Source organism: Ambystoma mexicanum, chromosome 9 (assembly GCF_040938575.1).
Source record: "Ambystoma mexicanum isolate Mex_15411 chromosome 9, UKY_AmexF1_1, whole genome shotgun sequence".
NCBI lineage: Eukaryota > Metazoa > Chordata > Amphibia > Caudata > Ambystomatidae > Ambystoma > Ambystoma mexicanum.
This window is the reverse complement of record NC_090931.1, coordinates 235,144,948-235,157,368: the sequence shown is the minus strand read 5'-3', so window position 1 is coordinate 235,157,368 and position 12,421 is coordinate 235,144,948. Positions and strand designations below refer to the sequence as shown.

General features: G+C 44.7%; 1 long non-coding RNA gene across 1 annotated transcript in view; it reads left to right on the top strand.

Annotated features, from left to right (window-relative positions):
• The window catches only part of LOC138487902 (uncharacterized), a 98,906-nt gene extending 88,582 nt beyond the window's left edge, over nucleotides 1-10,324 (top strand). Inside the window, exon 2 of the long non-coding RNA XR_011274554.1 lies at nucleotides 10,101-10,324. This is a non-coding gene — a long non-coding RNA (uncharacterized lncRNA). The remainder of the gene's footprint in view (nucleotides 1-10,100) is intronic.
• Nucleotides 10,325-12,421: the final 2,097 nt, after the last annotated feature.

Below are 12,421 nucleotides of genomic sequence, written 5' to 3'. Positions count from 1 at the left end.
ACAGACACACCCAGCCCAGTTCCCCGAACTTGGGTTTCATCTGGGCTTGTTTAGCTCCTAACTTGGGATAAGGTGAAGATGGAGAACTTGCACAGAGGGGATTTTCATCATCCATGTGGATCGCTTTGGCCCATTTCAAAACAACCTTATCTAAGTGGCTGGTCTTTAATGGTTTCCCTGTTCAGTTATCTATTGCAGCTGTGACTGCCTATAGGTGGGCAGCTAGGGCAAGCACCTGCTCACCTCACATCACAAATATGCTCTACTTTTACTCCTTTGCCTCATGCTTCCTTTTTCTCCCATATATCATTCTTTCTGCCCCCTCTTTATTCCTTAGCAGCAATTTCCCCTCTTCTATCCTACTCTTTCCTGCTCTTTTTTAACACTATGCTTCCACCTGTTCTTGCATTATTTCCTTAAACCTCCTGTCTTTTTCTTTCTCTATTTCTGTCAAAAGTTATTTGTTATGATGATCCCACTCTTTCTCATTGTACTGCTATTTGCATGCTCACCTGCCTTCCTTCACTCAATGATTCCCTCCCTCGTTTACCCACGTCACACACCATTTGCCTTTTCCCCCACCTCCACTCTATATTTCCCACTCACTTGCCTCCCTTCTCTCCCTTTCTCCTGCCCTTCTCACTCTTCATTTCTCCCTGACTCTTTAGACTTCCATTAGCCTCCATTCTCTTTACACAACTGAACCCTGTGCTCTCTATTCCCCCTACCTTTAATCCTCCTCTTTACCCTGCATTTGCCCTCACACTTGTGCCTTATTAACTATTGCCCCATTCTCCTGCCCTTGTTCAAGTCTTTACCCATTCATTCTTTTACCCTCACCTCGATGCCTTCAATCACCTTATCTCCTTCCTTTCCTCACTCTTAATCTCAGGCTTCTGCCCTCCTTTCTTCTGCACTCTCCTGTTCCATCCGTATTCCTGTTACCTGCTCCTCCTCTGCTATTCACCCTCACTGTCCTGCCCTTATTCCCTCTCCATTTCCATTCACTGCCTTGCAGCAGGACCCTGTGGATCAGGAGGAGATATGGAGGTTGTGCGTTGGAGTTAAGGTATTTTTCAATTGCTGCAAGCAGCACCCACAAAAAAGGTAACCCCTGGTATGTTTTGAGATTAAAAGGTGTACTCCTTTAAGTCTGTGACGTTCAATGACATTTCAAGTGTGTGGGGTAAGAACAAAGGGGAAGAGCACAAAATGGTTGTACATGGTGTAGGAATTATCCTGTGAGGTCACCTCCTGTAATGTCCCTTCCCTTCCCAATGTCCATTACCTTCAACACTATCATTCCAACATTAGTTTCAGGCTTGACCCTTCAATATTACCACCATTGAGAGCAAGACCTGGTGAGCAGGCCCAACTGTCTCTAGCTAGAGTCAGACCCCCAAACACAGAAAACTGTAAAAAACACAACTTTAAAAAAATGAAGCATTTGTCCCTAAAGTTCATCATTTTTTATTTTTTTAAATATATTTTTATTGATGGTCTCAACAGTTACATTGGCACACAGTGAACACGGCTTACAATTGCATATACAGTTATACCTTCGTTAAATAATTAACAGTTGTCATTCAAGTGGGTGCATCAGTGTCTGAAAGCATATCACAAAGGTATGCCCTGAATGGGCCCCAAATGTCCTTTGGCCTACTCATGCTCGGTTGGGTCATTACATACTGCTCCCCACATTCGTTTATGTAGGTTAACTCACGCGGGAAAGTGTCCATGGTGGGGCAGTCGGGCTCTTCCATGCTTTCAATATACATCTCTTAGCAATAACACATGACACATTGAACAACCTTCTGAGTTTTTCAGAGCATTTGCCAATATCACCAAACAGATATGTTTGTGGGGTCAAATGTGGGGGGATCTGTGTGATTTCTGTCAGCATACCTGCAACGGCCGGGCACTCCCAGTACATATGATAGGGCCCCGCTGCCGGGGTCCCGCATTTGGGGCACTTGCCTGGGTCATTAGGCACAAATGTAGCTATCCTGGCAGGTAAAGTTCATCATTTTAAAACTCCACTCCGTCTAGGCTCACCTTCATGCCTGCCCACCTGGGACCCCTCTGTCATTTTTGCGCATGCAGCCCTTTGCCTTAAATGTGGGACTGGCGTGCATATGTTTTTTTTTTACTGTTGGTTTTCCTTCCTGCAGTCGTGCACAAAGAAAACAGTGCCACTGTCACAGCCTTCCTTTGTCCGTTCCCTACACACGTCCTTTCACTTAAATGGAATGCCCAATACAAAAAGCTGAAAACAGATGTCTGTAGCCTGAGCAGGACGGCCCTGGAACACTGGTACAGGGACGTCTCGGAGGAAAGGGGCTCCTGTTTCCCCTGTTGCCGAGCACCACCCAGCATCAGCCAATGACGGGCATCAAGAAGACTCTGAGTATTTTCCTGAATTAAGTCCAGACTCTCTAACTGACTGGTAGGATTAACAGTTAAAGTCATTCAGATAGGCTTGCATGGAATGAAGTCTGTCCAGGGGAGTAATTGAGCCGGAATAAGACGAAGCGCAGCTCCTGCAAAAATGTTCTTGCCAGAGTGCTGTTAATTCCCAGGCATTTTAACCTTCCCATTCCATCGAATGTGTTAATCAAATTTTTTACGTGTGGGGGGGGGGGGGGGTTTGGAAAGGACAGATACGGGTTTGGGTGGGTCGGCAATAGCAAAAATACGTGTGGGAGGGGGGCTTGGGTGGGGTGGGGACCCCCCAAAAAATAAAATAAACGATGAGCATTTTCCATGGAATGTGCACGTTGTTAAAATGACAGGGGATGAAATGACATGGAACCGTAAACACAAGCCCCAATCCCCAGAAGCTCTGCCCCCTCCCCCCCCCAACGTCATGTGTTTCTTGACAGCTGTGTCTGAGAAACACCAGGAGACGTGCAGCAAATAGCTAATTAATTTGGTGGATGGGGTGTTTAATGCATATCACCGCTCATTTGAACACATGCAGACAGGCCCTCATTACGAGTTTGGCAGGCTCTTGCAATGAGGAATAACCCGGTCATTCCAACATTGGAGGACCCAGTAATTACTCCTTGCAGGAACCATTCCCCATTCCCATTTCAGCCCCAATAGGGCTCAATGGGAATGGGGATGGAGGTGGAGGTAACAACGGGCAGATTACAACTGGCCCATTGTTACCTCCTTCTTCCCCTCGCAGGACCCAGAAAGCACGCCTGGTTTTACCAGGCGTCCGATCCGTGTCCCACAATGGGAAGCTTGTAATCGGCACTCCCGTAATGAAGGGGGACGGTCCCGTACTGGCCCCCTTCATTAGGGGAGCGCCAGGGTCGTAATGAGGCCCACCAGTGTTTTTGCTCAGGAAGTTGAACAATTGAAAGTTGCTCTTTGCTTAACAGTCCAAACTCAAACAACAAAACTGTCCAAAGCTGTATATATGTGTCATGCTTTGCACACATTTTACTGTCAGGGTGACTATTCTGACAGAGGAAACGAGCACCATTCCAAGTGTGCATTGCATGCTCAGAAGGAATGCACATTTCAATAAATAGCCCACACGTGTTTGATAAATTGGTGGTCATTCTTATGTTCCCAAAATACACTTTGTTTTTATGCAAAGCAGCCAGCATCCTATATTTAGGGCACGCACATCATTCGATAGTAGTTTCGCCCCCTCAGTTCCGCCCACACCACTGGCAATTGGGCCACAGTCCACCCACACCACTGACGATCTGCCCCTTCCTGTCTCCCCTGTGCCATTTCCAGCACTGGCTCATTTTCATCTATACCAGTCTTTCACAAGCAATGCCCCATCTAGACATTCCCTAATTCCCACTTGGCATAGGCCAGTGTCCTTGCAAGAGATGAAAAAGAACTGGAGGGCTGAGCCAAAGCTGTGCTCATGGGACTTGCTGGCAATGCAAGCCATTGTTTGAGTGAAAAATAGCGCACTGAAAGTGGCACTGGACTTGCGAATGAGGGATCACGGTGTGGTCTTTCCATATCTCTGGTGGCTATGATTACAGGAATTAAGCACTGGAACCTGAAGACTGCCATGGCCACACAAAAGTGGGAGTTTATCTCAGTGCCATATTCTCTTCATGCCCAACAGTGTCACCTTCTCACACAGTGCACAAGGGGCAGCTTCGTATACTGCTCCTCAGCTTTTCACACTGTCGACGGTACAATTCGGAAGCTTTACATTGAACACCGGTACCGGATCCTCCCACTGTCCACCTGCCATTTTCTCCACCTGCCCTGTAGTGAAAATGTCTTGCTGCCATCAGTTAGTGCAATCTTCTCCCACAACTCACGACTTCCCTATTATTATGCTACCATTCATGTCCACACCTCACACTTCCCCCCCAAGGCCATCTTCTAACATTCTCAACCTGCACCATCTAAACACATTGCCCAGCTGCACTATCTTCTCACACTGTCCACCACTGCTATCATCTCGTTCGGTCCGCTGGTTCAATGTCCTTATGTCTCCTAAAAGTGCCAGTTCCTCACACTGCTCACTGGGATCATCTCCTTACAATTTTCATCAGTGTCAGATCCTCACGCTGCCACTAGTGCACGTCAACACTGCCCTGTTGACAGGGGTGGGCTGGGAGCAAATCAGACCCTGACATTTGTTTTCAAAGTAGCCCCATATTAACTTGCACACACAAATGTAGCTATCCCAGCCACTCTAATGAGGGGTTGGGGAGGATCCCCGACGAACATTTGGAGAAAATTGTGTGAGGAAATGCTACCTTGCACGGGTGTGGTAGCCCTGTTTTTTTGGATTTAAACAGTTAATGAAATAATGTGGGTAATTCCATCTCAGAAAGGGTGGTCAGCTACACAACACCCTTGCCAAAAGCATAGTGATATATGTGCTCTGCTACATCAGTCTTCCGATCTGCAGCCCCTGCTTTCCCCTGAGCCTGACACAGAGCAGGTTCAAAGGACATATGTGCCCTTTTGACAGCTGTGGTGACAGCCATGTGACTGGAGAACAGAGGTTGCATTTGAAATATGCATCTCTGTTCCAAAGCCACATAGTTATTATTACCCTGGTGTCAGATTATTCTTTAAACATAAGGCATACCTGAGTTGGCGTATTGTGGGTGGTGATTCACATTATTGTTGAGCCACATCTGTTCTGCATGACACATATGTGAGCCTAGCCATGCTCCATAGACTGGCTGTCTCTGCTGCGACCAGAAGGACAATAGCAATGGGAGCCAGCTGTCTTTCGATCCTTTGTGAGGTCGGGTGACTCCTCTCACCAGCAGGACAGACTTCAGCAGCTGTCATTGGAAACACGAATAAAAAGGCACATCCTAAGCAAAGGGATTAGGCACACACCAGGATGTTGCACACCAAATGTCCTTTGATGCTATGGGTCTGAGAAGGGTAGGGTTAGTCAGAGGGAGTTCAGCACAGTTGGGTAAGGTTTCCACCCTCTTGCTTTTCTCTGCACCTCTCCTTCCTTCCTTTCTCCTACATTTCCTTTAGCACAAAGTGCTTTGGTTATGATCTAACTGGGCAAAGACAACTTCCAAGAAGGACAGGGATTGGACCCCACTTTTGTTACCCTTTGAACCAATGAGACCCATCAGTGCTGCTTCTGGCACCTTCTCAAACTTCAAACTGCTGCTGCACCTTCAAACCAGCTCGCTGCCGTATTGTACCCAGCAGAGCGCAGGCTCAAACAAACCACCAACTCATTGCCGGACTTGAATTAGAACCACTGAGAGCATTGTGTCATGCATCGACACAAACCAGTGGCTAGTAACATCTCAAATTGCTTGACTTCGAACCGCTGCCTCATCAAATCACACATTGGACAAACGGGATCACAGCTTTGAACCATCACCTCGAACGGACTGCTGTAACATTACTCATCGATCCTAACCAGCAGTTACCAAACAGTGCAAACAGGCTCAACCTAAGAAATGATCCGTCTGAGCTCTCTGAAATGCATCGCTTGATTGCCGCCTCTGAACTGCTCTGAGGTATTGTTTCAAGCTGACCTGACGACTGCTTGCAGCTTGGACATATGTGATTCGCTGCATCTGAACCTGGTGCAATCAATTTGCTCAACGATCAGAAGGTCAGGTTCAACACCATTGAACTATCAAGAACTGAAGAAAGTAATGTTGGAAGGGCTCAACATATGATGCCCATTTGTTAGCACCATAAAGACTGGTTAACCCTCTTTTTGCACCTTTTTTGAAGAAACATAACCTGTTTCTGATAGGTATACAGAGTGCTGCATCATTACTCTTTCCTCCTTTAAAGGGGTGTGTTTTTTATGCTGTTTTTGAGATCACCCCACTCACAAAATCTACACTAACAGTGGCTCTAGGAATCTGGAGGTACTGCGGTTATCTCTGCAACCACGGAACCGTGCTAACCTCACTGTCTCCCTCCCCCTTCCGTCCCTCTTAGCCTTGCTTACAACTGCAATGTCAATATAACCTCCAAATGTCAAGTATCCTTATGTAGAATCCAAAGAAACCATCAACGGTCATCTATCAGGCTCACTGTAAGCAAGAGCCATAGACAGGTGATATAATTGCTCTCATGTAACTAAGTAAACTTGCTGTAACAGCGCCACGATGCCCCCGGGCCGCCTTGCGCGCTTTACAAATAAATAAATAAATAAATAAATAAATAAATAAAATAGTCTAGTGTACAATTGCATTATGTAATTAATGTATGTATTTGTATAGAACCTTGACAGGACATGCTTTTATTTTGGGACTGTGTATTATTGCTGTTTGCATTGCTGCTGGATCACGTTCACCTCCCTTCTGAGAGTGTAGCTTTCCCTTTGCCCAGGTTACCATAAAAGGGGATGGAGGTATATCTCATATGTGTGCCTGTTTTACCATTATGATTGCTTTGTAGAAGTGTGGGGCCTGAGTGGGCAGTTTAGCCACTACTCAGACCTTGTATTCCTGCAGAGCAGATGCCATTTTGTCACAAATGGAGGCAGGAGTAAGTACTATAAGATTAGTCAAACCAACATATAACATGTATTTGTAAGAGCGAGTAAAGACAGACTGGAAGCTTCACATGAAATTCTTCAACCCTACGGTCTATAGTGGGTATGGTGAGACAGAAGGAATGGAGTGAGGTGACTTGGAGAGAGGGTATGAGCAGCCAATCAGCAGGCAATTCCGATTCCAACCAGGAGTGTTCCAATGCTCCTGCAGTTCATGAAAGAGCGTAGGACCTTTCTCTTGAGGTAATAGCTAGTGGTCACTTGGGACCTGCTACTCCTAGGTATATACCAAGCACCCCCGAAGCATGGGACATCAAAGCATCTATAACCTGTAACCTGATCTTCCACTAACCTCTGATTCCCCCCAAATTACTTGCACAGCATTCAGGTGCTTCCTACCTAGGTCCACTCTATATAAACCCAAACATGAGACACAAAACATGAAAAGCAGCGCCCCTACCTTACAGACACCTGCTTCCCACACTCCGCAGGCTTGTCTCTTTTTATTATCCCTCTCTCCCAGGGCAGCTGAAATTAAGTTGACTTATCTTAGCAAGTCAGGACCTGTCAAAGGATAACTCCCTTCCAGCAACCCCCTGCTGGCCCCCCAGCCAGGTTGCCTGTCATGACCATGCGTGCCCATTGGGTGGGTGCGTCAGCACTAGCGACGCCCCATTTTCAGGAAACAGAAAGATGTGCATACCCCAAATGCTGCAGGCGAGGGATATGCAACGTTTTCTTTGTTTTGTGTGTGCATCTTAACCACGTGTGATGCAATGCAGCAACGTACACAATAGCCAGAGTGCCCTCACAAAAGAGGCGCATGGCACAGAGGCACATTGGGAAATCTCCAGATTTCCCTGTAGGCCAGTCCACCACTGTCTGCAGACAATAAACCATAATCCACTTGCATTCAGTGCTGCTCCTCTCTGCTGAGAGCACCTTCCAAAGTGATATTTCAAAGACTGGCAAAAGGGGAGTTTATCACACACAGATTACTGGTTAAACTGCCTGGGCAAGGGTTGGTCACTAACACCACAGAGAAAAATGACCTTTTTATAAGCAGATGTCACAACACTTGTTGAATCCTGCTAAGCCAAACTGGAGAAGAAAAAAAAGACTTCACAGCAAGAAATAACCAAGCAATGATAAAGAGAGTTGCGCCTGTAAAGTGAACCAAATAAACCAGTTCAAAGGATACACCAATCAGTAGACTGGGGCAGGATTTGACTGGGAACCAAAAGAGATCCTGGAAATATGTTTCAAAGGGGCCCAGTATAATGGTGTCAGCAAGCCCAAACCCTTTCCCATGAGAACATTTGGAAATAAAATGCGGTAACCACACAAAGAGGTCGATGGTGCAGAGAACCACTTGGAAATCTCCAGAGTTTCCTGTAGGCCAGACCAGCCCTGGGCTGGGGAATTGCAGGTAGATCATGAAAGCATTGAGAGCATGTATTTGTAAGAAGCACCCGATCAGTCTGGCTACAGATCGGTCGTGGATTCTAGGTAACAAGGCACCAAAGTCTATGACACCCACATCGTGTTTCTTTACTTTGCTTCCACTGTTGGGTTCAGGCCAGAGGTTACAGTTTGCAGACATTCACAGGATTACTTCAAAGAGAGGAAAGACTACAAGAAGTTGGGGAAAGGGTAAGGGAAGAGAGTGGTGTGCTTAAGGAAACATGGGACAAGAGAGATCTTGACAGCCATGCACTATTGAAGGACCTTTAGGTCAGGGATTGAGTCAGAGCCATGCCAAGCATGCATGGTAAGCATTTCCAGATGTTGACGTCACTGCAAGGAGTTCCAATGTTATTAGTAATTGCACAGTCACTCGGTTTCCATGCATATCTGAAAGGACCTAGAACTTAAGCAGTCAGTCAATGTTGTCAATCTTTCATGATGCAGATTTGTATATTTCTGAGATTATTGAAATGAGTGCCGTTGTGAATGATGATACAATACAATAGTGAGGATGAAAATGAAGTTTGATGGCCACCACCATGTGAAATATTGAAATGGAAAAGGGGCTTAGTCCCTTTTTCCCATGGCAGCAGCCATCTTTTTTTGTTTTTTCTCTGGAGATTGACTTCACTTGTGCAGCCAAACTCCAAAGAAAAAGAAACCGAAACCATTTACACCCAGAATAAATCCTAAGGTTCGAATGACTTTCACCCCCGCTATAGGGAGTGGACATGGCCTTTAACGGCCCTCAGTGAGGCCTTCGATTTGCTCGTGCCTACATAGGCTCAGGCTAGCGGGCCGTTGAATGCCATGGCCTCCCCCACAGCTAGGGTGAAAGCCATAGGAGTTAGCCCTGATGGGCCACTATTTATTTCTGGTGGATTGCTGCAGTCCAGAATGGCTTTGAACTTCTTACTCCCTTATCTATGGAAACCTTGCAGAGTATGAAGCTGTCAACATTCACTTAAACCTTTTGTTGGTTGGGGGAAATGTGGGCTATTGCGAGTTTGGCTAAACAAGGTGTCCAAGGTCTCTTAAGCCCTCAAGCATACTCACCTTTTCTATAATGAGCAGAATCCTACAGTTCATTGGCCCTTTCTATGCCAGGGCTGTCTTGCATAGGAGCATACATACATTGATTTACCGAATGCTTGCTTTAGCTCTTATTGCCACGTATTGACCCGTGTAGAGTGCATTAGGGGTCTAATAATAATAATAATAATAATAATAATAATAATAATAATAATAATAATAATAATAATAATAATAATACACTATAAGGAACACACATTGTATACCTAAATGGCAAAATAATAAATAGCCTGATTACAAATCTGTACATAAATACTACACAGCTCTAATTGTATTCCCAGTTTGTCGAAATCAACTTTGATTAACAGTAAGTTTAGATAATGTCTAATTTTCATCACATTTTTAAAGACGCTCTTGTGAAGAGCAAAACTAGAGCGCCGCCGTCTAGGCACTCAAGATGGGACATCCCATATTAACCCCAGCTAGACCAGGCATGACATTTCCGACACAGTTATGGTGCTTAATGTGACCTGATGTTTTTTGCATATATGTGGATGAAATGTTCAATAATGAGAGCTCATCCATTTTTCTTCCATTCTTTTTCTGAAAGGTTGAGAATGCTGCCGGCATCGGTGACGTCGATCGTGCATCAAAGGCGTCCCGCACAGCCAAGGTCCTGAACATCATTGGGATCGTCCTGGGAGTCGTCTTAATCATCGTGCTCATCATCATCTTCATCGCGGGGAAGAACAAGTAACATCACTGAGGTGAAGACTCCGTTCCTAGGGCCTCCCACACCATCTCATCCGTGTTGCAGCCGATGGAATCATTACACTGAGCTCCTGGCCTTCATTGCAGACTTTTCACAGCGCGTGACACCATGTATCGCTACTGCTATGCTTGTCTATCCATGTAGTGTGTAACGTAGGTCTGACTTGTAATCAGGAATGGCTGGACACGCCATTTTTGTAATCCTTTTTTTTTTAGTTACTCATTTATACCGAACATATTTGTAATAAAATATTTTGTTATCTCGGTTTCTGGTGAAATATTTCTTCAAGGCATCAGAGAAAGAGGATAATAAGGATAAGACTGTAGAGGATAATAAGGGTAAGAATGTAGAGGATATTAAGGGTAAGAATGTAGAGGATAATAAGGGTAAGACTGTAGAGGATAATAAGGGTAAGAATGTAGAGGATATTAAGGGTAAGAATGTAGAGGATATTAAGGGTAAGACTGTAGAGGATAATAAGGGTAAGAATGTAGAGGATATTAAGGGTAAGAATGTAGAGGATATTAAGGGTAAGAATGTAGAGGATATTAAGGGTAAGAATGTTGGCTGCATTTCTTTAGCTCCTATTACTGGGGTCATATCAATTTTCAGTGCCTGTATTAACAAAGTAAAGTCTTTATCTGCAGTTTATGGAATGCACTCACCTTTTCACAATGTATTCGTCATATTCCAGGGGCTAATTTTTGGAGCAAACCAATGAAATTGTAAAACCCTGTTTTCAGCAATGTTTCCTGAGAAATGTGCATTAAGAAGTTATCAAAGTTCCTCGTTGATGCAAGAATTACACATTACAGGATTTCCTCAGGTAACCATGTGGTCACGTGGTTATGCTTTGCACTATTCACTCTCGACTATAACCATGGAGTGTCCAGATAATGAAGAAACAGAGAACATTGTGATCTTTTTATTCTCAGTAAGACACCTGTTGAATGTAGGGGATTGTCGAAGGGTGGGGAGGAGTAGATCCCCATGGCATCTGCTGCTTTGTGAGATGGATACGGAATAATGGCTTTCACTGCCCTCTCCCAAGTAGGGCACAGAACATGAAGGCCCTTACTGCTCAGTCACTTCCTAGACCTCAGTGAAGGTAGTTTTCACCAAAGAGAGGAGGCATATTGTGCATAGTCAGGCAGGGTCCTGAGATGATTCAGCTCAGCATGCTTAATGTGAAAAGTATGCTGAGTGTGGCTTTATAAAGCACAGTACATGAGCTGATGAAAGGTTATTGTGGTGAATAGTTTGGTACTGCTATCTGGCAGAAACCCACCTGAGTGGTGTCCACTAGATTACAGTCTGCCACAAACGACTGCATCTGGTAAGTGACCGGACATTCTAGCTGAATTGCCAAGAAAGGAATCCATGCGATAGGTCTACACTTTCCGAGTAACTTGGGGTCCAGGCTAGATTTTTTCAGTATAGGATAAACGGTTACATGTATTCTTTCCATCGAAAATATTTTCCATCAAACCTTTTCCATTGAAAACTTTACCATTGAATCACTGTTAATATAATTAAATGTGAACATTCTTCAAAACTGTTTCATCGAAATGAATAGATGGTAAAGTTTTCAATGGAAAATCGCTAATACTACACAAGAGGGAGCTGTCCAGTGCTGAAAATGCTTCGATGCGGTTAAGCACTGGACAGCTCCCTCTAACTTGTGTAGTATCAGCGAGTGCACTTTTATTTTTTAATGGGGGGGGTTCCCCGCCAACCCTAAAATAAAATAAAAGTCCACAGTCCAGTCAGAGGGCGCTGTGCCATGCTGAAATATGTTCAATACGGTTGCAATGTATTTCAGCACTGACAGCTCCCTCTAACTTGTGTGGTGTTTATTTTTTTATTGGGGGGGTCTCCCTCAATCCCCCCAACCCACGTTTACAAAACTGAACCCTTTCCCCTACCCAAACATCAATACATCTATTTCTTTAAGATCCATAGACACTCTTTCCATAGAAATGTAATGAATGAAATGCTTTTCCATCGACATTCAATGAAAAAAGCAATACATTTCGATGGAAAACGTGTCTATGAATCTTTTTTCGATGGAAAGACTGCACACCAGGATAAACCACTGACATTTTCCATTCTGCAGCAACTGTCTTCTGTTTCAGAAATACATTAAATTGGGTTCGGTT